Source organism: Sminthopsis crassicaudata, chromosome 6 (genome assembly GCF_048593235.1).
Source record: "Sminthopsis crassicaudata isolate SCR6 chromosome 6, ASM4859323v1, whole genome shotgun sequence".
Taxonomy (NCBI): Eukaryota; Metazoa; Chordata; class Mammalia; order Dasyuromorphia; family Dasyuridae; genus Sminthopsis; species Sminthopsis crassicaudata.
This window is the reverse complement of record NC_133622.1, coordinates 140,563,708-140,591,584: the sequence shown is the minus strand read 5'-3', so window position 1 is coordinate 140,591,584 and position 27,877 is coordinate 140,563,708. Positions and strand designations below refer to the sequence as shown.

General features: G+C 33.9%; 1 protein-coding gene across 4 annotated transcripts in view; it reads right to left on the bottom strand.

The window, feature by feature from the left end:
• GRID2 (glutamate ionotropic receptor delta type subunit 2) overlaps window positions 1-27,877 on the bottom strand; it is a 1,921,766-nt gene that overhangs the window by 304,899 nt on the left and 1,588,990 nt on the right. The window lies entirely within an intron of this gene.

Genomic DNA, 27,877 nt, shown 5'->3' with positions numbered 1-27,877 from the left:
CATTAGTTTTATTTGTGCAGAAACTTTTTAATTTGGTGTAATCAAAATTTTCTATTTTGTGGGGGGCGGAGCCAAGATGGCGGAGAAGAAACATATGACTCTGTGAACGTCCTTACTCCCTCACAACCAATTAGATAAATCAGCCTCAGAAATAGCTCTGGACTGATAGATACCACAAGGACTGGAAGCATGACTTACCAGCTGAAGAGAATCTGGAGTTTCAACAGAAAAGATCAGTTCCCAGGGGAGGAAGAAGAGAGGCCAGCACAGACGTCTGGGTGCTAGCATACTGCGCCGATCGCGCTGGGAATGGCTCTAGGATCAGAGAAGCCACTGAGATAAAGTAATCTGGCACAGGCTGTTAGCTCTTCTCTGCTTATAATATAGCCGTTCAGAAGAGAAATCTAAACTACTTTAAAAATTCAGATAGATTAGATTTTCCCGGATCCTGGGGGTGACTCAGCAGATCTCTGCACCAGGGGGTGTGGCCTCAGCTCCCACCTGAGACTAGTTAAGAGATTGACAAGTGGGCGGATATGGCTCAAGGCAACACACACTGCCTAGCTTAGCTGGAGGGTGTGGAACTCAGCTCCTGAAGTCCCAGAGAAGCAGAACCTTTGAATTAGGGACCATGGTTTCTGGCAGACACTTCCAGTTTGAGCACAGGGGCTTTTCACTTCACCTGCTGCAGACATCCACGCCCCACCGGGAAGCATAGGCTGGGCTTTGTGCCTTCTTTACTGTTCAATCTCAAACCTCAGGGAAGCAGCTAGAACACAACGCCCTCAAGGCACAGCAGTGCTAGTCACCTCTGAGGCACTTCCAGGGAGGGGGTGGGGAACTCTCTCTCAGAGCTCTATCTTAGCTCAGGCCCAAGAGCCGCTGCATCCATCCAGTCTGGGAGGAAGCTGGTAAAGAAGTAAATAAATAATTTCCTACCCCAGGGACAGACCCCAAAAGATTTTTTTAAGTATGAACAAAAATGCCAGAAAAAACTATAGATTCCTTCTACACAGAGAAAGAGCAGGTATCCAACCCCGAGGAAGTTAACAGCAGAGAGTCAGCAGATAACAACCTAAAGGGGAACAATTCCTGCCCCCCATCACATAACTCTCTCCTAGAAGAGATTATTAAAAAGTTAAAAGAGTTTGAAGAAAAATGGGGAAAGGAAAGGGAAGCTATGATAGAGAATAACAATGTCCTGAAATTGGAGTTGGAAAAAATAAAGAATTCACAGGAGATGCAGGGAAACAAAATTAGTGAATTAGAAAAGGTTAAAAAATCACAGGAAAGTAGGATTTCTGAATTGGAAAAGATAAAAAAGTCCCAAGAAAATAGAATTTCTGAATTGGAAAAAGAAAATAATTCTCAAAAAATAAAATTAGGGAAATGGAAAAAAATTCAATAGAGCAAAATAATTCATTTAAAAATGAAATTGGGCATTTACAAAAAGAACTAAAAACTGTGAAAGAAGAAAATAACTCCTTAAAAGTCAGGATGGAACAAATAGAAATGAATGATTCACAGAGAACCTAAGAATCAGTCAAACAAAACAAAAAAAAAAATGAGAAGCTGGAGAACAACGTCAAATATTTACTGGGAAAATCTATAGACCTGGAAAATAGATCTAGGAGAGATAATCTGCGGATCATTGGACTTCCAGAAAACTATGACCAAAAAAAGAGCCTAGATTCTATTTTACAAGAAATTATCAAAGAGAACTGTCCAGAGATAATAGAAACAGAAGGGAAAGTAGATGTGGAAAGAATTCATCAAACTCCTTCTGAAATAGACCCTAAAAAAAGAACACCACGGAATATTGTGGCTAAGCTGCAGAATTACCACATAAAGGAGAAAATCCTGCAAGGAGCTAGAAAAAAAACAATTTAAATACCAAGGTGCCACAATAAGGGTCACCCAAGATCTGGCTGCCTCCACATTAAAAGATAGAAGGGACTAGAACCTGATATTCTGAAAGGCAAAAGATCAAGGACTGCAACCAAGAATGAACTACCCAGCTAAGTTTAGCATCTTTTTCCATGGAAGAAGATGGTCATTCAATGAAACAGAGGAATTCTATATGTTTCTAAGAAAAAAAAACACAGATTTAAACAAAAAATTTGATCTACATCCACAAGTCTGAAGAAAAACAGAAAAAGGTACACAGAACCCTTGAGAACTGTAACTCTGTTGTGGGTATATAAAAAGTACGCATGGATAATTTGATTTTACTGATATAAAAGAAAAAAAGGGGGGTGTAGTAAAGGGAAGGAGGTCGTTTCAGAAAAAGGGGAAGGAATGATAAAAAGAGGGAAACTATATCCCAGGAAGAGGCATAGAAAATACACCATATCTAAGGGAATTTAATGAGGGGGAGAATCATTGTGTAAATCTTACTCTCATCAGAAGAGGCTCAAAGAGTAAATAATTGTCATATTTGTTTTTCAGAGAATTCTCTCTCACCTCATTAAAAGGGGGGAGAGGAAAAGGGAAAAGGAAAAGGAGAATAAGGGAAGGGACTTGGAGGGAGGGGGGAGGGATACTAAAAAAAAAGGGAGGGTTGCGCGTCACAAGGAGGGTCTGTAAATTAAATATCTGGGAGGGAGATGAGGGGGGTCAAGGGAAAAAGCATAATCTGGGGATAATATTATGGCAGGAAATACAGAATTAGTAATTTTAACTGTAAATGTGAATGGGATGAACGATCCCATCAAATGGAGAAGGATAGCAGATTGGATCAAAAATCAGAACCCTACAATATGTTGTTTACAGGAAACACACTTAAAGCAGGGAGATACATACAGAGTAAAGGTAAAAGGTTGGAACAGAGCCTATTATGCTTCAGGTAAAGCCAAAAAACCAGGGGTAGCTATCCTTATCTCAGATCAAACAAAAGCAGAAGTTGATCTAATTAAAAGAGATAAGGAAGGAAACTATATCCTGCTGAAAGGTAGCATAAATAATGAAGCCATATCGATACTAAACATATATACACCAAGTGGTATAGCATCTAACTTTCTAAAGGAAAAGTGAAGAGAGTTGCAAGAAGAAATAGACAGTAAAACAATAATAGTGGGAGATCTCAACCTTGCACTCTCAGGTTTAGACAAATCAAACCACAAAACAAATAAGAAAGAAATTAAAAAAGTAAATAGAACATTAGAAAAACTAGGTATGATAGACCTTTGGAGAAAACTGAATGGCAATAGAAAGGAATATACTTTCTTCTCAGCAGCTCATGGATGCTATACAAAAATAGACCATATATTAGGACATAAAGATCTCAAAATTAAATGTAGGAAGGCAGAAATAATAAAAATAGGGAATGAAGGAGTCCTACCAAACTCCTTTTATGACACAGACATGGTACTGATACCTAAACCAGGTCGATCGAAAACTGAGAAAGAAAATTATAGACCAATTTCCTTAATGAATATTGATGCTAAAATCTTAAATAAGATATTAGCAAAAAGACTTCAGAAAATCATCCCCAGGATAATACACTATGATCTAGTAGGATTCATACCAGGAATGCAGGGCTGGTTTAATATTAGGAAAACTATTAGTATAATTGACCATATTAATAATCAAGTTAATAAAAACCATATGATCATCTCAATAGATGCAAAAAAAGCATTTGACAAAATCCAACATCCATTCCTACTAAAAACTCTTGAGAGGATAGGAATAAATGGATTATTCCTTAGAATAATCAGAAGCATATATTTAAGACCATCAGTAAGCATATATGCAATAGAAATAAACTACAACCTTTCCCAGTAAGATCAGGAGTGAAACAAGGTTGCCCACTATCACCATTACTATTCAATATAGTACTAGAAATGCTAGCCTCGGCAATAAGAGCCGAGAAAGAGATTCTAGGAATTAGAGTAGGAAATGAGGAAATCAAACTATCACTTTTTGCAGATGACATGATGGTATACTTAGAGAACCCCCAAAACTCTGCTAAAAAGCTACTAGAAATAATTCAAAATTTCAGCAAAGTGGCAGGATACAAAATAAATCCACATAAATCCTCAGCATTTTTATATATCACTAACAAAATGCAACAGCAAGAGATACAAAGAGAAATTCCATTCCAAACAAATGTTGAGAATATAAAGTATTTGGGAATCCATCTACCAAAGAAAAGTCAGGAATTATATGAGAAAAATTACAAAACACTTTCCACAAAAATAAAATTAGATTTATATAATTGGAAAGACATTCAGTGCTCTTGGATAGGCCTAGCGAATATAATAAAGATGACAATACTCCCCAAACTAATCTATTTATTTAGTGCTATACCAATCAGACTCCCAAGAAACTATTTCAATGACCTAGAAAAAATAACAACAAAATTCATATGGAAGAATAAAAGGTCGAGAATTGCAAGGGAACTTATGAAAAAAAAAGTCAGAGGAAGGTGGTCTAAGTGTACCTGATCTAAAGCTATATTATATAGCAGCAGTCACCAAAACCATTTGGTATTGGCTAAGAAATAGACCGGTAGATCAGTGGAATAGATTAGATATAAAGGACAAAAAAGGGTACATCTATAGCAATCTAATATTTGACAAACCCAAAGATACCAACATTAGGGATAAAAATTCATTATTTGGAAAAAACTGTTGTGAAAACTGGAAATTAATATGGCAGAAATTAGATATGGATCCACACTTAACATCATATACTAAGATAAGATCAAAATGGGTCCATGATTTAGGCATAAAGAATGAAATCATAAACAGATTAGAGGAACAGAGGATAGTCTACCTCTCAGACCTATGGAGGAGGAAGGAATTTATGACCAGAGGAGAACTAGAGATCATTATTGATCACAAAATAGAAGATTTTGATTACATCAAACTAAAAAGTTTCTGTACAAATAATACTAATGCAAACAAGATTAGAAGGGAAGTAACAAATTGGGAAAATATTTTTAAAAGCAAAGGTTCTGACAAAGGTCTGATTTCCAAAATATATAGAGAACTGACCCTAATTTATAAGAAACCGAACCATTCTCCAATTGATAAATGGTCAAAGGATATGAACAGACAATTCTCAGAGGAAGAAATTGAAACTATATCCAGTCACATGAAAGAGTGTTCCAAATCACTACTGATCAGAGAAATGCAAATTAAGACCACTCTGAGATACCACTACACACCTGTCAGATTGGCTAAGATGACAGGAACAAATAATGATGAATGTTGGAGGGGATGTGGGAAAACTGGGACACTAATACATTGCTGGTGGAGTTGCGAAAGAATCCAGCCATTCTGGAGAGCAATCTGGAATTATGCCCAAAAAGCTATCAAACTGTGCATACCCTTTGACCCAGCAGTGCTACTACTGGGCTTATATCCCAAAGAAATACTAAAGAGGGGAAAGGGACTAGTATGTGCCAAAATGTTTGTGGCAGCTCTTTTTGTTGTAGCTAGAAACTGGAAGATGAATGGATGTCCATCAGTTGGAGAATGGTTGGGTAAATTATGGTATATGAAGGTTATGGAATATTATTGCTCTGTAAGAAATGACCAGCAGGAGGAATACAGAGAGGCCTGGAGAGACTTAAATCAACTGATGCTGAGTGAAATGAGCAGAACCAGAAGATCACTGTACACTTCCACAACAATACTGTATGAGGATATATTCTGATGGTAGTGGAAATGTTCAACATAAAGAAGAGCCAACTCACTTCCAGTTGATCAATGATGGACAGAGGTAGCGACACCCAGAGAAGAAACACTGGGAAGTGAATGTAAATTGTTAGCACTAATATCTTTCTGCCCAGGTTACATGTACCTTCGGAATCTAATGCTTATTGTGCAACAAGAAAATGGTATTTACACACTTGTATTGTATCTAGGTTATATTGTAACACATGTAAAATGTATGGGATTGCCTGTCATCGGGAGGAGGGAGTAGAGGGAGAGGGGGATAATTTGGAAAAATGAATACAAGGGATAATATTATATAAAAATATATAATAAAATTTTATTTAAAAAAAATTTCTATTTTGTGGTCAATAATGGTTTCTAGTTTTCCCTTGGACACAAACTCCTTCCTCCTTCACAAGTCTGAGAGGTAAACCATCCCATGTGCCTCCAATTTATTTATGATTTCGTTCTTTATGCCTAAATCTTGGACCCATTTTGATCTAATCTTAGTATGTGGTGTTAAATGTGGGTCCATGCCAAGTTTCTGCCATACTAATTTCCAGTTTTCCCAGCAGTTTTTGTCAAATAATTAATTCTTATCCCAAAATTTGGGATCTTTGGGTTTTTCAAACACTAGATTGCTATTTTTATTCACTATCTTGCCCTGTGAACCTAACCTATTCCACTGATCAACTAGTCTATTTCTTAGCCAATACCAAATGGTTTTTATGACTGTTGCTTTATAATACAGTTCTAGATCAGGTACAGCTAGACCACCTTCGCTTATTTTTTTTTTCATTACTTCCCTTGAAATTCTTGATCTTTTGTTGTTCCATATGAATTCTGTTGTAATTTTTTCTAGGTTATTAAAATAGTTTCTTGGAAGTCAGATTGGTATAGCACTAAATAAATAGATTAGTTTAGGGAGTATTGTCATCTTAATTATATTCGCTTGGCCTATCCAAGAGCACTGAATGTCTTTCTGATTATTTAAATCTGACTTTATTTTTGTGGCAAGTGTTTTGTAATTTTGCTCATATAATTCCTGACTCTCCTTTGGTAGATATATTCCCAAATATTTTATATTATCGACCGTTATTTTGAATGGAATTTCTCTTTGTATCTCTTGCTGTTGGATTGTGTTGGTGATGTATAAAAATGCTGAGGATGCTGAGGATTTATGTGGATAAGAAATATAATTTCAATATTGCTATAGAATAGTATTTGCAAGCTCCAGTTAAGATGATTAAGTTAATCCAATAGTAGTGCTTCATATGTACTTGTTATAGGTATACAAAAGGAAAAGGAAATGGAATTAATGTAGAGCAGATGTGAACCATTTACTCAGTTTATCTAATCTAGTGCACTGTCATGATCAGGCAGTCTATCCATTACCAGGTTCTGAGTTAAGTATTGAGACACAGAGAATAAGGAATCAATTATCCATTAGATTGTTTAAGGTTTCTGAAGAATCATTATGCTGTGATTATGAAAACATTCAGACATTGCTAATACTGGTTAGTAATATGTTAAGCATTCAACTCTAATGTTTTCTTTACAATATTCAGTATTCAAGGTTAAGTTGATGCTACAAACCCTTTATACTCTATGAATATGAAAACATGGCATTATAAAACTGCTTACCATTTAAAAATACAGTAATTTCCCCAAAGTATAATGGTGCTAGGTATTGAATTTCATCTAGTAAATACTCCTAATCTCTTTCTTGGAATTTCTAGATTAAAGTGATTAGTGAATTTTAGTCCTGAGTGTTTTTTCCCTTACAGTCTACATTGGGATATGAACAGAAGGGGAGGGAATACTTTTATGGGTCACAAGTCACTTTCATGGACCGTCATTGTTTTAATGCATACTTAACAAAATTTCAGGAACTTTGTGTTAGGAAAATATTCTTAGGAAATAAGGTTTCTAATGAGATCCATCCTTACAATAAAATAACCTGTGCTTTTCAAGGGCTACATGTAGCTAAATAATTTCTTCTCTAATAATTGTTGTTGCTGTTGAGTTGCTTCAGTCATATCCAAATTCTCATGAGTCCATTTAGGATATTCTTGGTAAAGATAGTGGAGTAATTTGCCATTTCTTTCTCCAGTTCATTTCATAGATGAGGAAATGGAGGCAAAGTTAAGTAACTTGGCTAGGATCATGTAGCTAATATGTGTCTGAGGCTAGATTTGAACTCCTGATTCCAATGCCAGTTTCCTATTCACAATAATTCCTGAAATGTACTGATTTCTATGGGCATAAATGCAATTAAACTATCTACCATGCTTTAAAATACAATGTTATCCCCAAAATAAAAAAGATCCGTAGGCAATAAAGTTCATCTGGTTAATACTCTTGATCTCTTGGAATTTCTTAATGGAAGTGACAGAGTCCTGACAGATTAACTCTTACAGCCTGCATTGGGAAATGAAAAGAGAGAAAGCAAATTCTCTCATGAGCTACTAGTCTTCATGATTTGAGAGAAATTATATTTCCAGGTATATTCTCTGGTTTTGAAGCTAATTTCATTATTATTAAAAGGTAAACTAAAGTACACTTCATATAAATAATGCAAACCAAAGACAAAAGAATAAGCTAGTCTGGGCTGGGCTACAAATCCATACCCTTCTGTGAAGGCTCCTAGGATAAGCCATAATTATCTTAGTTATTTGCCTCAATAAGAATTTTGTTTACAAGGAACAATTTATTGTAACAGTCACTGATGTTTAGAGTAATAAAAGAAAACATAGCAAATAATAACATTTTAACACATTTCCTACTATTTGGGTACTTTAACATAAAAAGAAAAATCATTATTCTAAATAATAATTTAAGGGCTACACACAGATGGCTGTATATGGTTAAGCTGGAAATAAACATATGAAACATATAAATTAATAAACATGAAATAAGCAGACATATGAAAAAAACATGTTGGGGTACATTAAGATCTCTGCCAGTATAAGGCTGGACATTTGTTGCCTGTACATTATTCAAAAATTAACAAATTACATAAATAATTACACAGAAAGCTTTCATTTGATGAAGTTAATATTATAGGAGTGGTACTTTAAGGATATTTATATAGGTGTATATTTAATCATCATTTGACCTAAATTTCATATTAGTAAAAATTTGAATATGTTACCCTTTTCTCAGCTGTGATATCAAAATTAATCTTCTGGGAAATGGCTGATATTATAAAATGTCAAATTTTGACTTTATCTATGGGTAAGAACACAAAGCATTATTATTGATGAAGGGTATAATGTCAGAAATGCTAAAGCACAGAATTAGGGAACTTCAGAGTTAGATGAGACTTAAGAGAACATCTTATTCAACCTAACCAAATCAAGAATCCTTTCTATATCAGTCTATCTACTTGAATTGTCAACCTGTTTTTCTTTTTTGCTCAAAGACCTTTAGGGAGGGGGAATCTACTACCTCCCAAACTAACCCATTCAACTGTTGGAGAATATAAGGAAGTTTTTCATTACACACTTAACAGTCCTGCAAGAATTTTCTTAGGTTTGATGTATGTGAATTTTATCAAGAATGAATTGAAGCTAAGGATTAAAAAATGTTTTGTTTTGTTTTGTTTTTTTTGTTGTTTTGTTTTGTTTTGTTTTTTGTTTAGGCCATTTTGGAGGGTAAAAAGGGAGGATCCAGAAGGAATAGTAGTATTGTTTAGGAAAAAGAAAATGATGACAACTAATGCTGGAGAGAATTAACTTTTACTTAGTTTTTTTTTTTTTTTTCCTCCCAGGAAAATGATCTTTGGACTGGAAAGGACAGGACAAAAATGGAAAATACTTGATCCTCAAGATAATTAAGGACATACTAGAAAAGTAACTAATTGCTCTAAGAGTAAAATAGATCTATTTTATGTGAACCATACCCTAGAAGACTGAAAAAATTGGCAGATGGCTTTGCTGAACCACTGTCATGGGTAATTAAAAAGACTTTAGAAAATAGAAGTGGAAGGAGACTTGGAGAAGAGTAAATGTGAAAATTTAAAACAAAATAAAGAAGGAAAGGGAATAAAGTCACAAACTATAGGCATTATTGAATTTGATTTGTGGCAAGATTCTAACATTGACTATTAATGTGATGGTAATGAACATTTAGAAAAGCATGTAGTAATATCAAAGAGCCAACACAAAAAATATCCTGTCAGAATATTTGTTTCCCTTCTTGTCAGTGTTAGAAGTGATACTAAAAAAGTCAAGAGATTGCTATAGAGTTTACCTGAATGTTAGCAATTGTTTCACAAATTCTCATTCTATTCTAATATAAAAATTGGATAAGTAAAGGCTAGATTAAATGAAATTGTTGAGGAATCATATTCAGAGAGTAGCCTTTAATAGCTTGATATTAAATTAGTAGAAGTTTTTTAATAGTGCCCCAGAGATGGGCCAGTAGATTTATGCTTTTCAAATTTTTTTTATCAATGAATTAGATAAAAACATTGATGCATGCTTATCAGATCTGCAAGTGCAAACTATCACTTGCAGACATAAAGATAGTGGGAATAGAAGAATATGATTTCTGTCCTTGACTATATAAGTGCTTTCATCTAGGAGAGAAATTTAACTTGTCCTATTTAAGTCTAAAGGTTAGAATTAAGAGTCATGGTGATAAGTTATAGAGAGGCTAAATAGAAGTAGAAGATTTTTCCAATACAGAACTGCCCAAAAGCTTATCTGTAAAGATAGAGATCATGATTACTTGTAGCATTTACCTCATAGGGTCATTACAAGGCTCAAATAAGATAATATTTTATAAAAGTGGTTTGCAAACCTTAAAGCACCATTTAAATGCCACTTTATATTGTTATTATCAAAGTGGAATAGGCTTTCTCTGTAGGCAAGTGACTTATTACTGAATGATAACTTTTCAGGAATATTATACTTATAGGTATGTGATTCATCCTCTAAGTAGACTACCAATGAATAGAGAAATGAATTTTCATCTCCCTCAGCACCTGGGCTCTGAGCACAGCAGTTGCTCAACACTTCTGAATAAATAAATGAAAAAATGACTTTTGAGTTATTTTCCAACTCTATAATTGTGAAATATGCTCTCAATAAAAATCACCCTATGAATCGTCATTTTTCTATTTTAACATACCAAAGATGGCATAGAAAGTGAGAAAAACCAGAATGACCAAGACAAAAGGAAATATTTACAAATAGCTTATTGCCAAAGGAGAAAGACATGCTTTAGAAACCTGAAACAAAAAACAAGTTCCATAGGTTGCAGCCTAGTTATTTTGCTTCTAAAAAGATATTAGCCTAAAGCTAATAGTCCCTAAATTAATACCTTTGTAACTCAGGTTGTAGTTTTCTCCAAAAAGCCATTTCTGAAGGCTGATTACAAACCAAAAGAATCAGAAGTACAGAGTCATGACTGAAATAAATACAATAGGCAAGGAAACAATTAAGTGACATCTGATCTCTTCTCTATAGCTTGTAGTCTTAAAAAATCTTCCCAGAACATCAAGAGATTAAATGGAGTCACTTGGAATATGTTAGAGAGAAGACTTTAACTTAAATTTTGGCTTTAAGGTCAATTCTATGAATCATGCTATACTATTTCTCTACATAACTCAAATATAATATAGTAACATATCTATTAGTCATTTTGAAAGTGTTTTTTTGACATATACCACCTATTTGTCCTTGAGTAAGCCATTTAACCTCTCAGATGTCTAAGACTATAAGTTTCAGAGAAGATACTAATCTGCCAATCATTGGTATAGCAAGTTTTAAGCCCTCAAATGTTAACTGTGGCTCAATGGATAAGAATAGTGGATCTGGAATCAGGATGATCTGAGTTTAAATCCAGCCTCAGACATTTCACAAACTGTATGATCCTGGTCAAGTCAATTGTTTGCCTCAGTTTCCTCATCTGTAAAATAAGCTGAAGAAGGAAATGGCAAAATAGTTTCAGTATTTTTGCCAAACCCCAAATAGAGAGACAAAGAGTTGGACATATTTAAACAACTGATTAACAACAAAAATTGCAGTTGTCACTTTCTCATGTCACCCACTCTTAATCCTTCATTCTTTCTTTCTATCCTATTCCTGCTTTCTTTCATCCTATTCCTGCTGAGAGTACTACCATTTCTCCAGTAATCCAAGTTTACAGTTATCCTTTACTCTTGAGAATCTTATGACCAAGTTTTACCAGTGATACTTCAGTATATAATGCATGCTTCCCTTCATCTTTATTCATACCATAAGCAAACTAGAAAAGCCCTCATTACTTCTTCCTGGAAGGACAGCCTTCTAATCACTTTCCCTGAATGTAATCTCTTCCTTCTCCAATTTATCTTCCAGATAACTTCCAAATTAACATTCTTAAAGCACACTATTTTTTGGTTTTACGATATTACTTTCCTACTTTAGACATTATAAGATTCTTCCTTACTTAAAGGATAAAATACAAGCCATTTGTTTATCAGTGTCTTTAGCAAGCTGCTTCCATTTTCTCTTTCCAAGGTTATTGCATGTGCTTCACTGTCATGCTTCTTTGTATTTATCATATTCATTTTTTTCTTATAGCACAATAAAATTCTATTATATTCACATGACATAGTTAATTTGGCCTTCCTCTAATTCATAGGCATCTACTTTGGAGCCAGTTCTTTACTATTACAAAAAAGTGCGATTATAAATATTTTTTCTTTCTTCCTTTTTTCCTTCTTCCTTCCTTCCTGCCTACTTTCCTTCTTTCCTTTCTTCCTCCATCCCCTTCTTTGTTTTACTCTTTCATATTTCCAAAATGCCATCTAAAATGGTTGCACAAATATATTTTTAAACCAGAAAATAGCACATTTACCATAGCACTGGACCTATGTTTTAGACATGGGATTAAGACGATTGCAATTAATTTGATAAAAAAGGAGGAAAAAAAAGCAGAAATAGAGAGACAACATTTATTTCTTGATCATATTTCTCTGAGAAGTATATCAGTTGCTTGCGTATAAAGAAAGTGATGAGCACCTGAACTACTGTAGTTATGATATGAAAAAATCTTCTGTGGGTTTCAGGCAGTATCTGCTAACAGGTTCAAAGTTTTATTTTATGGAAAACTTGAAAATCTGCCTTATAATAAAATCAGTTACAAAATAACTGAGACTATAGACGGCTTCTTGAAAATATAAAAAAAAAAAAACAAAGCAAAGCAAAATAATAAAGTAAAATGAACATATGCTTCAACAAAAAGGTTCAAGCAAGGCAGTTTAGTTCAGGGTTATGACTAGACCTCGAGTAAGTAAGTCATTTTGGAGATGAGTGTGGGCATGGCGTCACCATGAGTGTGTGTTATGATGCTGTTCCTCTGAGAGATGCTTTGTTCAATTGTAAACCTTAAGTAGACAAGGAGTCAGTGAGGTCTATCAGGAGAGTAAAAAAAGGTTGAAATACAAAGGTGAACTTATAACTTTGAGGGAGGTAAATTAAGTAACTGCTGCCTATAAAAGAAAAAAAAATTCAGGTGGATTAAGGAACTAAACAACCTCCGAACCTAGGGAAGGTCATTTCTGTAGAGAGAATATTTAGAATATAAAAACCTGGATGTGCTTATGTAGCCAAACTTCACTACTTCAGAATTTCTCTTCTTGATGGTTGAGTTACAAGAAGTATCAAGAAATATAAATGTTCTAAAGAAGATCCAACTCACTTCCAGTTGATCAATGATGGACAAAAATAACTACACCCAGAGAAGGAACACTGGGAAGTGAATGCAAATTGTTAGCACTACTGTCTATCTACCCAGGTTACTTATACCTTCGGAAGCTAATACTTAATGTGCAAAAAGAAAATGGTATTTACATATATATATATATATATATATATATATATATATATATACATATATATATATATATATATATATATATATAGTATCTAGGTTATATTGTAACACATGTAAAATGTATGGGATTACCTGTCATCGGGGGGAGGGAGTGGAGGGGATAATTTGGAAAAATGAATACAAGGGATAATATTATAAAAAAAAAGAAATATAAATGTTCTACTTTTAATAGTAGAGAGTAGATCAAATGAGATAGACTTTATAAAGCTCTTAGTACGATGCTGATACACATTAGGTATTAATAAATGCATGTTGCTTCTCACTCACTTCCACATGGATTAATGCTTAGCTCAAAGGATCATGCTATGCTAACTAACACAACTCAAATTAGAAAGAAAAAGGGATTCTTCTATAACAATTTTATGATGAGTATCATATGGTGGTCAGAGAAACAACATCATTTTCTTTATTGTTAATTCACTAATTTTTCAGTCTTTTAAATCGTATTTTTACTTTTAAAACTTTTTTGTTCTTTGTTCGGTTATTCAGTTGTATATGACTCTCATGAACTGTAGACCAAAAATACACAATACACACACACACACACACACACACACACACACACACACACACACACACATAAACACAAGGTTTTTCTTGGCAAAGATACCAGAGAGTTTCATGTAGATAGGGTTAAGTGAATTATCCAGCATCACATGGGTTATAAATGTTTGAGATCAGATTTGATTTCTAATTTTCCTGATTCAAGGCCCAAGGCTCTATTCACTGGGCCACTTAGTTGCTTAATGAATAACAAATAAGACGCATTTCCAGATACAAAGTAATAAAGAAAAAAAAAGAAATAAAGAAAAAGATTGTACACATAGTTGTGAATCATTATTACACACAGCTTGCATTTTTAAAGTATTTAATAAATTCAATGTTTTTAAAGTTGGCTTGTTCTAAAATCAACTTTTTTTTGTTTTTTATTTTTTTATTTTATAATTATAAAATTTTTGACAGTATATATGCATGAGTAATTTTTTTTATAACATTATCCCTTGTATTCATTTTTCCAAATTATCCCCTTCCTCCCTCTACTCCCTCCCCTAGATGACAGGCAATCCCATACATTCCAAAATCATCTTTAAAGATTGTTTTAAAATTGGCTTGTATTTAAATGTTTTAAAATTGCCCCCCTTTTTAAAGAAAGAAAATTAAAACGCTTTTAAACATAAATGCATATATAAGCAAAGAAAATTACCACATTAGTCAAGTCCCAAAATGAATTAACTCATTCTTATCACTTTATTGTCAGAAGATGGATAGCATGCTTTGAGAGTTCTTTGTTTATTCAAGCTTCTTAAGTTTTGTTTGTTTTTTCTTTAAAAGATGGGCGTTATTGTATTAATTATTGTCTGGCTACTACTCACTTCACTCTGTATTAGTTGATAAATATCAAGTTTGTCAGAAATCATCCATTTTATCATTTCCTAAAGTGCAATAATATTATAATACATTTACATAACTTAATTTGTTTACCTAATTCCTGGCTGATATGAATTACCTTAGTTTCTAGTTCTTTGCCATGTGTATCTATGTATGTATGCATGCATGTATACATACATATACATGTGTACAAATATGTATACATTTTTTACATATTGCTCCTTTTCCTCTTGCTTTGATTTTTTGGGTATAGTCCTAGTATTGTTAGCACAGGGCTTAAAGGTTCATACATAGTTTAGGGACTATTTGATAGAATTCTACTTTGCTTTTCACAACTATTAAATTAAACAATTAACTAATTAACTAAACTATGATTAAGCATAACTATTTCACAACTCCATTAATGCTATAATAGTTTACCTATTTTCTGGCAGTGTACTAATAATTATCATTTTGGGTTTTTTGTTTTGTTTTGTTTTGTTTTTATCATTTCTCCTGATACATTCAGTATAAAGTCAAATCTCAATTATTTACATTTTCTTCTTTTTTAATCATTAGCAAATTTTTTCCACATGGTTATTAATAACCTAGATTTCTTCCTTTCAGAATTATTTGTCCCTATACTTTTTACTATTTTTCTTATTCCTATAAATTTGAGTCAACTTTTTAAGTTTTAGATATTAGGCCTTTATTAGAGAAATGATAAACTTTATTTTGCCCAGTTAGCAATTTCCCCTGTAATTGTTTTTTTTTTTTTTTTTTTTTTTTTTTTTTTTTTTTTTTTGGTATGTGTTTGTGTGTATGTGTGTGCAAAAAACTTTTCAATTACATATATTCAAATTGTCTATTTTCTGTGATTCTTTTTATCTTTTGTTTGATTTTGAACTATCTATCCATCTATTTCCTTCCTCTATCCGTTCTCTAATTTATTTTTCAGGGATCCCTGTCTTAATCCTTTAGTCTCTCCCATAGTCTCCCCGATCAAGGCCATATTTGTATCAAAGAAAGAATCTCCTAAATATTTTTTCCTATTTTTGCAATTATTTGGAATTATTCTATGACTGTTTGGTAGAATTTACTTATTGTGAATTCTAACTGGCCAACTTGTTGTAGATCCACGTATTTTATGTTTGTAAAAATAATCTACTTAGTATTTGCCAATTTGATGTTAATTGCTTTAAATTTGCTAAGTTCTTCTTTGATTCTAAAAATATGTATTTTAATGTTCAGTTGTAGTGACTTTAATTGTTGGCTGTTTATAGACATAAAAACAATTAAATCAATCCCTAAAACTGTTTTAGTTTCCTTGGTAAGACAATTGCAGTCTTGAGTTAAGTATCTTACATATAAGTCTTCTTCAAAATAACATTAAAAATGGAGAGTAGCACATACACAATATCTACAAATGAACAAAAACTCTACTTAATCATCTCTTGCTTTACTCAACATGCTAAATAATTCCAATTCCTTGAACCTTTATGTGAAGAATTAATAGTCCAATTGTTTTAATGGCTTTGTTATAACTAGATGCTGGTTTTTAAACACTCTGCTCAAGGTATGAGATATTAAAATTAGCACAATATACTAATAATTATTTAAGTAATAATGAATATACCAGGAGGCATCATAATTATTTCTCACTATTAACAATGGCACTATATTTCAAATCATATTTTACTTTTGATTTTGAAATATCTATTTAACCAAATTTCATAGAGTTTAGCTCTATGTGGATTAGCCTATATTTGTTGTACTTGTTGAGTCTCATTTATCTCTCTCCTCTAATTTATGTTTATGTCAAAATTCAAATTAATAGTCTTTCTCAATCAATTTAAGGGTAATCACATATTTATAAATATATTTGCTATTCTATAATTCATCAAAAATGAAACCATTAATTAGATTCTGGAGCAAAACTTATTATTGGAAGCCATTTTGTTAAATATTTCTTTCAAAAGTGAGTCCAATTGATAACTGATATTGGATAATTTTGATATATATGACCCTCTAAGGAATTATTATCATTAATGTTGTTAATTGTCTAGTGTAAAAAAGTAATTTTTTAGAAATACCCTCCATCAATGCATCTTATCTATATATTCTGATCTCTGGGAATTTTCTGGGGTGCTTGCTTATGGTCATATAGTGTGTAGAGTACAGGCTATTTCCCTGGAGGGCCTTGGGGTCAACCAGAGCCAGAATAAATTAAAGTCCTTATCTTTTAGGGGGAGGAGTGAAGGAGGCAGGCAAACTTCCACGAGGCTTGCCAAAGATCTCTCCTGGATTCTGGAGTCCTGAGTCACCAACTTCTCTCCTCCTTCTCCTGCTGCCAAGTGCCTCTCTGGCCCTTCTCCCTCTGCCCTCCAATCCTTGCCTATCATTATCTTAACACCAAATGTTCAGCAAGCACCAATGGTGAAAAGAGCAATTTATCCAAGCATATGCTAGTAGAGTCATTGTCTCACATCGAATAGGTATTTAGCCTGAAGTGCTCTGTTGTCTGATTCAAGCATACCTTTTTGGAGTTTCAGCCCTCTACAATATGTGCCAATGAATAAGAAACAGTACTGTAACCCATTTTTTCCTTACTCCAAAGCCAGTGACCTAGACAATACATATTAATAGTAAATCACTATAAGCTATTTAATTAAATTCTTTTTTTTATTAATTTTTATAATTCTAACATTTTCTTTGACAGTACATATGCATAGGTGATTTTTTTATAACATTATGTCTTGTACTCCCTTCTGTTCGAAGTTTTTCCCCTCTTTCCCTCCACCCCCTCTCTTAGATGGCAGGCATTCCCATACATATTAAATATCTTATAGTATATCCTAGGTACAATATATATGTGCCGAACCGAATTTTGTTGTTGTTGTTGTTGCAAAGGAAGGATTGTATTCGCAAGGTAAAAATAACCTGGGGAGAAAAAAAAATAATGCTAAGAGTTTACACTCATTTCCCAGTGTTCCTTTTCTGGGTGTAGCTGATTCTGTCCATCATTAATCAATTAGAACTGGATTAGCTCTTCCCTATGTTGAAGATATCTACTTCCATCAGAATACATCCTCATACAATATCATTGTTGAAGTGTATAATGATGCCCTAGTTTCACTCAGCATCAGCCTCTCTGTATTCCTCCAGTTGATCATTTCTTACAGAACAATAATATTCCATAACATTCATATACCATAATTTACCCAACCATTCTCCAATTGATGGACATGCATTCATTTTCCAGTTTCTAGTCACTATGAAAAGGGCTGCCACAAAAATATTGGCACATACAGGTCCCTTTCCCTTCTTTAGTATTTCCTTGGGATATAAGCCCAGGAGTAGTATGGCTGGGTCAAAGGGTATGCACATTTTGATAACTTTTTGGGCATAATTCCAGATTGCTCTCCAGAATGGTTAGATTCTTTCACAACTCCACCAACAATGCATCAGTGTCCCAGTTTTCCCACAACCCCTCCAACATTCATCGTTATTTGTTCCTGTCATCTTAGCCAATCTGACAGGTGTGTAAAGATAACTCAGAGTTGTCTTAATTTTCATTTCTCTGATCAATAGTGATTTGGAACACTCTTTCATAGGAGTGGAAATAGTTTTAATTTCATCATCTGAAAATTGTCTGTTCATATCCTTTGACCATTTATCAATTGGAGAATGGCTTGATTTCTTATAAATTAAAGTCAATTCTCTGTATATTTTGGAGATGAGGCCTTTATCAGAACTTTTAACTTTAAAAATGTTTTCCCAATTTGTTACTTCCCTTCTAATCTTGTTTGCATTAGTTTTGTTTGTGCAGAAACTTTTTAATTTGGTGTAATCAAAATTTTCTATTTTGTGATCAATAATGGTCTCTAGTTCTCCCTTGGACACAAACTCCTTCCTCCTCCACAAGTCTGAGAGGAAAACCATCCCATGTTCCTCAAATTCATTTATGATTTCGTTCTTTATGCCTAAATCTTGGACCATTTTGATCGTATCTTAGTATGTGGTATTTAATGTGAGTCCATGCCTAGTTTCTGCCATACTAATTTCCAGTTTTCCTAGCAGTTTTTTTCAAATAATGAATTCTTATCCCAAAATTTGGGATCTTTGGGTTTATCAAACACTAGATTGCTATTTTTATTCACTATCTTGCCCTGTGAACCTAACCTATGCCACTGATCAACTAGCCTATTTCTTAGCCAATACCAAATGGTTTTGGTGACTGTTGCTTTATAATACAGTTCTAGATCAGGTACAGCTAGACCAACTTCATTTAATTTTGTTTTTCATTACTTCCCTTGAAATTCATGACCGTTTGTTGTTCCATATGAATTCTGTTGTTATTTTTTCTAGTTCAATAAAATAGTTTCTTGGGAGTCTAATTGGTATAGCACTAAATAAATAGATTAGTTTAGAGAGTATTGTCATCTTAATTATATTCGCTCGGCCTATCCAAGAGCACTGAATGTCTTTCCAATTATTTAAATCTGACTTTATTTTTTGTGGCAAGTGTTTTGTAACTTTGCTCATATAATTCCTGACTCTCCTTTGGTAGATATATTCCCAAATATTTTGTACTATCAACCATTACTTTGAATGGAATTTCTCTTTGTATCTCTTGCTGTTGGATTGTGTTGGTAATGTATAAAAATGCTGAGGATTTATGTGGATTTATTTTGTATCCAGCAACTTTGCTAAAATTCTGAATTTTTTAGCAGAGTCTTTGGGGTTCTCTAAGTATACCATCATGTCATATGCAAAGAGTGATAGTTTGATTTCCTCATTTCCTACTCTAATTCCTTGAATCTCTTTCTTGGCTCTTATTGCCGAGGCTAGCATTTCTAGTACTATATTGAATAGTAATGGTGATAGTGGGCAACCTTGTTTCACTCCTGATCTTACTGGGAAAGGTTGTAGTTTATTTCTATTGCATATTATGCTTACTGAAGGTCTTAAATATATGCTCCTGATTATTCTAAGGAATAATCCATTTATTCCTTTATTCTCAAGTGTTTTTATTAGGAATGGATGTTGGATTTTATCAAATGCTTTTTCTGCATCTATTGAGATGATCATATGGTTTTTATTAATTTGATTATTAATATGGTCAATTATACTAATAGTTTTCCTAATATTAAACCAGCCCTGCATTCCTGGTATAAATCCCACTTGGTCATAGTGTATTATCCTGGGGATGATTTTCTGAAGTCTTTTTGCTAAAATCTTATTTAAGATTTTAGCATCAATGTTCATTAAGGAAATTGGTCTACAGTTTTCTTTCTCAGTTTTCAATCTACCTGGTTTAGGTATCAGTACCATGTCTGTGTCATAAAAGGAATTTGGTAGGACTCCTTCAATCCCTATTTTTTCAAATAGTTTATATAGCATTGGGGCTAATTGTTCTTTAAATGTTTGGTAGAATTCACATGTAAATCCATCTGGTCCTGGGGATTTTTTCTTAGGAAGTTGGTTAATAGCTTGTTCTATTTCTTTTTTCTGAGATGGGACTATTTAGACTACTTACTTCTTCCTCTGTTAATCTGGGCAAGCTATATTTTTGAAGGTATTCTTCCATTTCATTTAAGTTATCGAATTTAGCTCCTCTTGGTCTAATTTCCTCTTCATTACTGGTGAGTTCTCCCTTTTCATTTTCAAGACTAACAATTTGCTTTTACTCTTTCCTTTTCTTAATCAGGTTTACTAAGGGTTTGTCTATTTTGTTAGTTTTTTCATAGAACCAAGTCTTACTTTTATTCATTAATTCAATAGTTTTTTTACTTTCAATTTTATTAATCTCACCTTTTATTTTTTGAATTTCAAGTTTTGTGTTTGTCTGGTGGTTTTTAATTTGTTCCTTTTCTAGTAATTTTAGTTGTAAGCCCAATTCGTTGGCCCTCTCTTTCTCTATTTTATGCAAGTAGGCCTGTAGAGATATAAAACTTTCCCTTATTATTGCTTTGGCCGTATCCCACACATTTTGGTATGATGTCTCATTATTGTCATTTTCTTGGGTGAAGTTATTAATTATGTCTATGATTTGCTGTTTTACCCAATCATTCTTTAGTATAAGATTATTTAGTTTCTAATTATTTTTTGGTCTATTTTCCCCTGGCTTTTTATTAAATGTAATTTTGATTGCATTGTGGTCTGAAAAGGATGCATTTACTATTTCTGCCTTACTGCATTTGATTTTGAGGTTTTTATGCCCTAGAATATGATCAATTTTTGTACAGGTTCCATGAACTGCTGAGAAGAAAGTATACTCCTTTCTGTCTCCATTTAGCTTTCACCAAAGATCTATCATATCAAACTTTTCTAGTATTCTATTTACCTCTTTGACTTCTTTCTTATTTATTTTGTGGTTTGATTTATCTAATTCTGAGAGTGCAAGGTTTTGCTGTCTATTTCTTCTTGCATCTCTTAATTTCTCTTTTAAGAATTTAGATGCTGCTACTTGGTGCACATATGTTTAATATTGATACTGCTTCATTATTGATGCTACCCTTTAGCAGGATATAATGCCCTTCCTTATCTCTTTTAATTAGATCAATTTTTGTTTTTGCTTGATCTGAGATGAGGATGGCTACCCCTGCTTTTTTGGCTTTGCCTGAAGCATAGTAGATTCTGCTCCACCCTTTTACTTTTAGTTTGAATGTATCACCCTGTTTCAGGTGTGTTTCCTGTAAACAACATATAGTAGGATTCTGACTTTTAATCCAGTCTGCTAACTGCTTCCTCTTTATGAGGCAGTTTGCCCCATTCACATTTATGGTTAGAATGATTAATTCTATATTGCTTGCCATCCTATTAACCCCTACTTATGCTTTTGCTGTTCCTTCCCTCTTACCCCCCTACCCAGTATTAAACTTGTGAACACCACTTGCTTTTCACAGCCCTCCCTTTTTAGTATCACTCCTCCATCTTAAAGTTCCTCCCCTTATTTTACCCCTTTTCCTCACAATTTCTGTATTCCCTTCCTCTTAGCTTACTCCTTCCCTCTCACTTTCCAATGAAGTGGAAGAAGTTTCACCATAAATTGAATATGTCTATTAATATACACTCTGTTCATCTCCCCCCTTTCTTTCTCTCAGATATAGAGATGTAGTACCACCATTTTACACTTTCTTATGATATAATTTCCTTTCCACCTCTAGTTTCTAGGACAAAAAAAAAAAAGATCAAACATTTTATGTAGGTCTGATCTTTTATTAGGAATAGATGGAATTCATTTATTTCGTTAAATGTCCATCTTCTTCCCTGGAAAACGATGCTCATTTTTTCTGGATAAGTTATTCTTGGCTGCATAACAAGTTCCTTAGCCTTTCGGAATATCATGTTCCAGTCCCTTCATTCTTTTAATGTGGACACTGCTAGATCCTGGGTTATCCTTATTGTGGCTCCTCCATATCTGAATTGCTTTTTTCAAGCAGCTTCCAATATTTTTTCCTTTGTCTGATGGTTTTTGAATTTGGCCACTATATTTCTTGGTGTTTTGATTTTAGGGTCCCTTTCAGTAGGTGATCGTTGAATTTTTTCAATGTCTATTTTACCCTCTGTTTCCAAAACATCTGGGCAGTTCACTTTGATAATTTCCTCGAAAATAGTGTCCAAGCTCTTTTTTTCCTCACATTTTTCAGGGAGTCCGATTATTCTCAAATTGTCTCTCCTGGATCTGTTTCCATGTCTCTTGTCTTTCTAATAAGGTACTTGACATTCTTTTCAATTGTTTCATTTCTCTGGTTTTGCTTGACTACCTCTTGGTTTCTCCTTGAGTCATTCATTTCTACTTGTTCGAGTCTAATTTTCAATGATGCATTTTCTTCACTCACTTTTTAAATATCTTTTTGTAATTGTCCAATTGTGTTTTTATCTTCTATGGAATTTTTTCCCATTTTATCCATTTTAATTTTTAGAGATCTGATTTCTTTATCCAGCTCACTAATCCTGTTTTCCTTGGAGTTGTTTACCTTTTCTAATTCACTAATTTTATTTCTCAATGATTTGATCTCTTAATCTACTCTGGATGACTTCTCCAGGCTCTTTCCAAGCTTCCCTTTCCTTTTACCATTTCTCTTTTAGCTCTCTTGTGAGAGCCTTTTTGATTTCCTCTATGAGTTTCTTTTGTATTGAGGAGCAGATCATATCCCCCTTAGGGGATTCCTCTGGGGACAGTCTGTTTTTAGTCTCCTCAGTATTTGAAGTCTGCTCTCTCTCCAGACAGAAGCTATCAATGGTTAGAGCCCTTTTGAGTTTTTTGTTCATTTTGTCAAGAGAGGAATGGAAGAAAACAAATTGACAAGAGAAACAATTGTTCTGTTTTGTAGGGGGCTGGGGCTGGATGATGTTAATTGGCTTCCTCTACATACTGGGGCTAGGGCAGCAGAGAGGCACTAACAGAACAGCAATTGGCTCTGCTGTGTCTGCACTCTGAGGCTCTGAGAAAGTGCTGAATCACTCCAGGTGGGGGTTGGGGGTGGCCGGTTCTGAGAGATGCTAGCTTTCTGGGGTTTTATTCTTCACCTCTGATGTTTATACCTCTCCACTGCTCCTGGCTTGCTGCCAAGATGGAATATCCACACTGCTGTAAAAGTCTTTTGGCAGAAACGGCAGAGATCGTACCCCTCCCCCCTCCAGTTTGAGCTGAGTGAGCTGCTTGTCTCGCTCTGGCTTGCCTGCCCTCAGTCTGTGCCCAGTCTGTTTGACCCTTCCTGGAGCAAACACAGACCTTCTCTGGCAAATTTCAAGGATGTTTCCTCTTGGTGATTATTTGTGGGTTTCTTTTCTGGTCAAGCATTCACTCTGAGGCTTGTCATGAGGTAAGTCCTGAGAGAAAACACAGAGCTCAAGCCGCTGTCTGCCTCCACGCCGCCATCTTCAAGTCTATCCCTTAGTACCTTGTTTCAAGTTCTGGCTCATAACATCTCCTTGTAGGGTCAGATCAAGCATACCGAACAATGATAAATTAGATAATTATTGTCTCTATTCATTCCAGTGACTTAGTACCTTGTAAGAATCCTAACATTATGTGATTTGACTCAAAGAGAAAATAATTGACATATTTGGTTTACAGAGAAACTTCTCTTAGCTCATTAAAAAGTGGGAGAGGAAAAGGAAAAAGGAATAGAATAATAAAGGAAAGGCACAATAAAGGGGAAGGGATTCAGAGGAGCTAGGAGGGATTCTAAAGAGGGAGAGCTATGTGAGGCAAGTGATGCCCATAAGTTTAATATTGGGGAAGAGGGGAAGAGGGTTAAGAAAAAAAAAAAAAAAAAACAGAATCTGGGGATAATAAGATGGCAGGAAATAAAGAATTAGTAATTTTAACCATAAATGTGAATGGGATGAACTCTCCCATAAAGCAAGAGGCGGATAGCAGACTGGATTAAAAGCCAGAATCCTACAATATATATTATTTAGAGGAAACACACTTGAAGCAAGTTGATATATACAGAATAAAGGTAAGAGTCTGGAGCAGAATCTATTATGCTTCAGGTAAAGTCAAAAAAGCAGGGGTTGCCATCCTTATCTCAGATCAAGCAAAAGCAGAAATTGATCTACTTAAAAGAGATAAGGAAGGAAGCTATATCTTGCTAAAAAGTAGCATAGACAATGAAGCAACATCAATACTAAACATATATGCAACAAGGGGTATAGCATCTAACTTCCTAAAGGAGAAGTTAAGAGGGTTGCAAGAAGAAATAGACAGCAAAACTAAAATAGTGAGAGATCTCAACCTTGCCCTCTCAGAATTAGATAAATCAAACCACAAAACAAAGAAGAAAGAAATTAAAGAGGTAAATAGAATATTAGAAAAGTTAGGTATGATAGCTTTTTGGAGAAAAGTAAATGGAGACAAAAAGGAGTACACTTTCTTCTCAGTAGTTCATGGAACTATACAAAAATTGACCATATATTGAGACATAAGGACCTCAAAATTAAATGCAGAAAGTCAGAAATAGTAAATGCTTTCTTTTCAGATCACAATGCAATAAAAACTACATTCAACAAAAACCTAGGGCTAAACAGACCAAAAAGTAATTGGAAACTAAATAATTTCATCCTAAAAAATTATTGGATGAAACAGCAAATCATAGACACAATTAATAATTTCACCCAAGAAAATGACAACAATGAGATATCGCACCAAAATTCATGGGATGTAGCCAACGTGGTAATAAGGGGAATATTTTTTTTAGCAACTTAAAAAGCTAGAAAAAGACCAAATTGAAAACTCCCAATCAAACACTAAACCAAAGATTCTACTAAAAAGCTATTAGAAATAATCCACACCTTTAGTAAAGTTGAAGGATACAAAATAAACCTACATAAGTCATAAGCACTCTTATATATCACTAACAAAATTCAACAGTTACAAAGAGAAATTCCATTTAAAGTAACTGCAGATAGTATAAAATATTTGGGAATCTATCTGCCAAGTTAAAATGAGGAATTACATCAGCAAAATTACAAAACACTTTTTACAGAAATAAAGTCAGACCTTACGAAGTGGAAAATTAAGTGCTCTTGGATAGGGTGAGCAAATATAAGAAAAATGACAATGCTACCTAAACTAATTTATTTATTTAGTACTATACCAATAAGACTCCCAAGAAACTATTTTAATGACCTAGAAAAAATAACAACAAAATTTATCTGGAAGAAAAAAAGGTCAAGATTTTCAAGGGAACTAATGAAAAAAAAAATCAAATGAAGGTGGCCTAGCTCTACCAGATCTAAAATTATATTATAAATCACCAGTTACCAAAACCATTTGGTATTATCTAAGAAATACACTAGTTGATCAGTGGAATAGGTTAAGTTCAAAGTATGAAACAGTCAATAACTTTAATGATCTAGTGTTTGACAAACCCAAAGATCCCAACTTTTGGAATAAGAAGTAACTGTATTTGATCTAAAGCTATATTATCAAGCTGCGGTTACCATTTGGTATTGGCTAAGAAATAGATTAGTTTATCACTGGAATAGGTTAGGTTCAAAGGACAAAATAGTCAATTACTTTAATAATCCAGTGTTTGACAAACCCAAAGTCCCCAACTTTTGCAATAAGTATTTACTGTTTGATAAAAACTGCTGGGAAAATTGGAAATTAGTATGGCAGAAACTAGTCATTGACCCATATTTAACACCGTAAATCAAGATAAGGTCAAAAATGGGTTCATGATTTAGGCATAAAGAATGAAATTATAAATATTTTAGAAGAACATAGGATAGTTTACCTCTGAGACCTATGGAAGAGGAAGAAATTTGTGACCAAAGAAGAACTAGAGATCATTATTGATTACAAAATAGAAATTTTTATTGTATCAAATTGAAAAGCTTTTGTTCAGACAAAACTAATGCAGACAAGATTAGAAGGGAAACAATAAACTGGGAAAATATTTTTATAGCCAAAGGTTCTGATAAAGGCCTCATTTCCAAAAAAAAAGTAGAGAATTGACTAATTTATAAGAAATCAAGCTATTCTCCAATTGATAAATGGTCAAAGGATATGAATAGACAATTTTGGGATGAAGAAACTATGGAAACTATGTCTAACCAGAATGGCTGGATGTATTCACAATTCCACCAACAATGTATCAGTGTCCCAATTTTCCCACATCCCCTCCAACATTCAGCATTATCTTTTCCTGTCATCCTAGCCAATCTGACAGGTGTGTAGTGGTATCTCAGAGTTGTCTTAATTTGCATTGCTCTGATTAATAATGATTTGGAGCATCTTTTCATACTTTACACCTAACCTGAAGCAATTCCATACTAAAATTCACCTTAAAGGAAGATGATGGGGAAAGATGAAATTTTAAAATATAGGCAATTAAACTTTACTTCCATTCCTTGAAATATCATACAAAATATTAAATGGGTGGTTAGTGAACATTTAGTAAGGAGAGTGATTACTAACAACTAGCATAGTTTCATCAAGAACAGATCATTCTGCTGTAACCACTTCCTCCCCTTGTTTTGATTAACAGATTAGAGGAAGGCTATTTAAATAACATATCTGCATGACAGGAAAGATTTGACTACATTTTAGGTATTTTTATAGACAAGATTAAGTAATATGAGTTAAATAATAGTACAATTAAGTTTGGCTATAAGTAGTGCTGAATGGCCAAAATTTTCAGAGTTGTTTCATCATCACTGAATCTATATTAAAATGAAGGGCTATTTCCAGAAGAATACATCAAGGAAATTTTCTGGGCTCTGTGCTATTTGATATTTTCATAATTGACTTGGATAAGAGATGGAACTCATCAACAACTTATCAAAACATCAAAATGGCAGATAACATAAAGCTACACTATATTCAATAAGCATTTGATATGAATCATTTTAAGTGTCAGGCACTGTGTTAGTTTGATAATAAAAAGGTAAAAATAAAATAGAATTTGTCCTCAAGGAGTGCGAAGGTCAAGTCTAGCTCCTCTGAAGGGCTCAGAATAAGTCCTTGTCAGGATAAGCAAAAGTCCTTGCCCCATATTGTGGACGCCAATATGTAATGTTCTGTTGTCTCCAGAAACTGCTGATCCTTCTCTGGGAGGAGATCTTCTGTCTCAACTCAATCTCTCGGCCGCCAACTCTGACCTAGAGTAAAGACTTCTCCCTTGCTCAATGGTGTCTTCTTTTATCCTCCCAGAGATTGGGTGTGTGAGAACGCAAGGGCTTGTGGGAGAAAATACTTCAACCAATGAACTTGCTCCTCTTAGAAGTCCTAAGGTGTAAACTCCCTTTAAAGGCCCGAACCAAAGATCTAAGCCAGAGAACTGTCAAGTCAGTCTGAGTTCTCACCTTGTAATTGTCCAGACAACCTGAGTTCTCACCTTGTAATCCTACAAAGGAGCTGTTATTTTATTGGGAGGAAATAACATAACATAAAATAATATACAAGATAAGTACAAAGTTGTGTGGAAGAGGTAGCAAAAAAT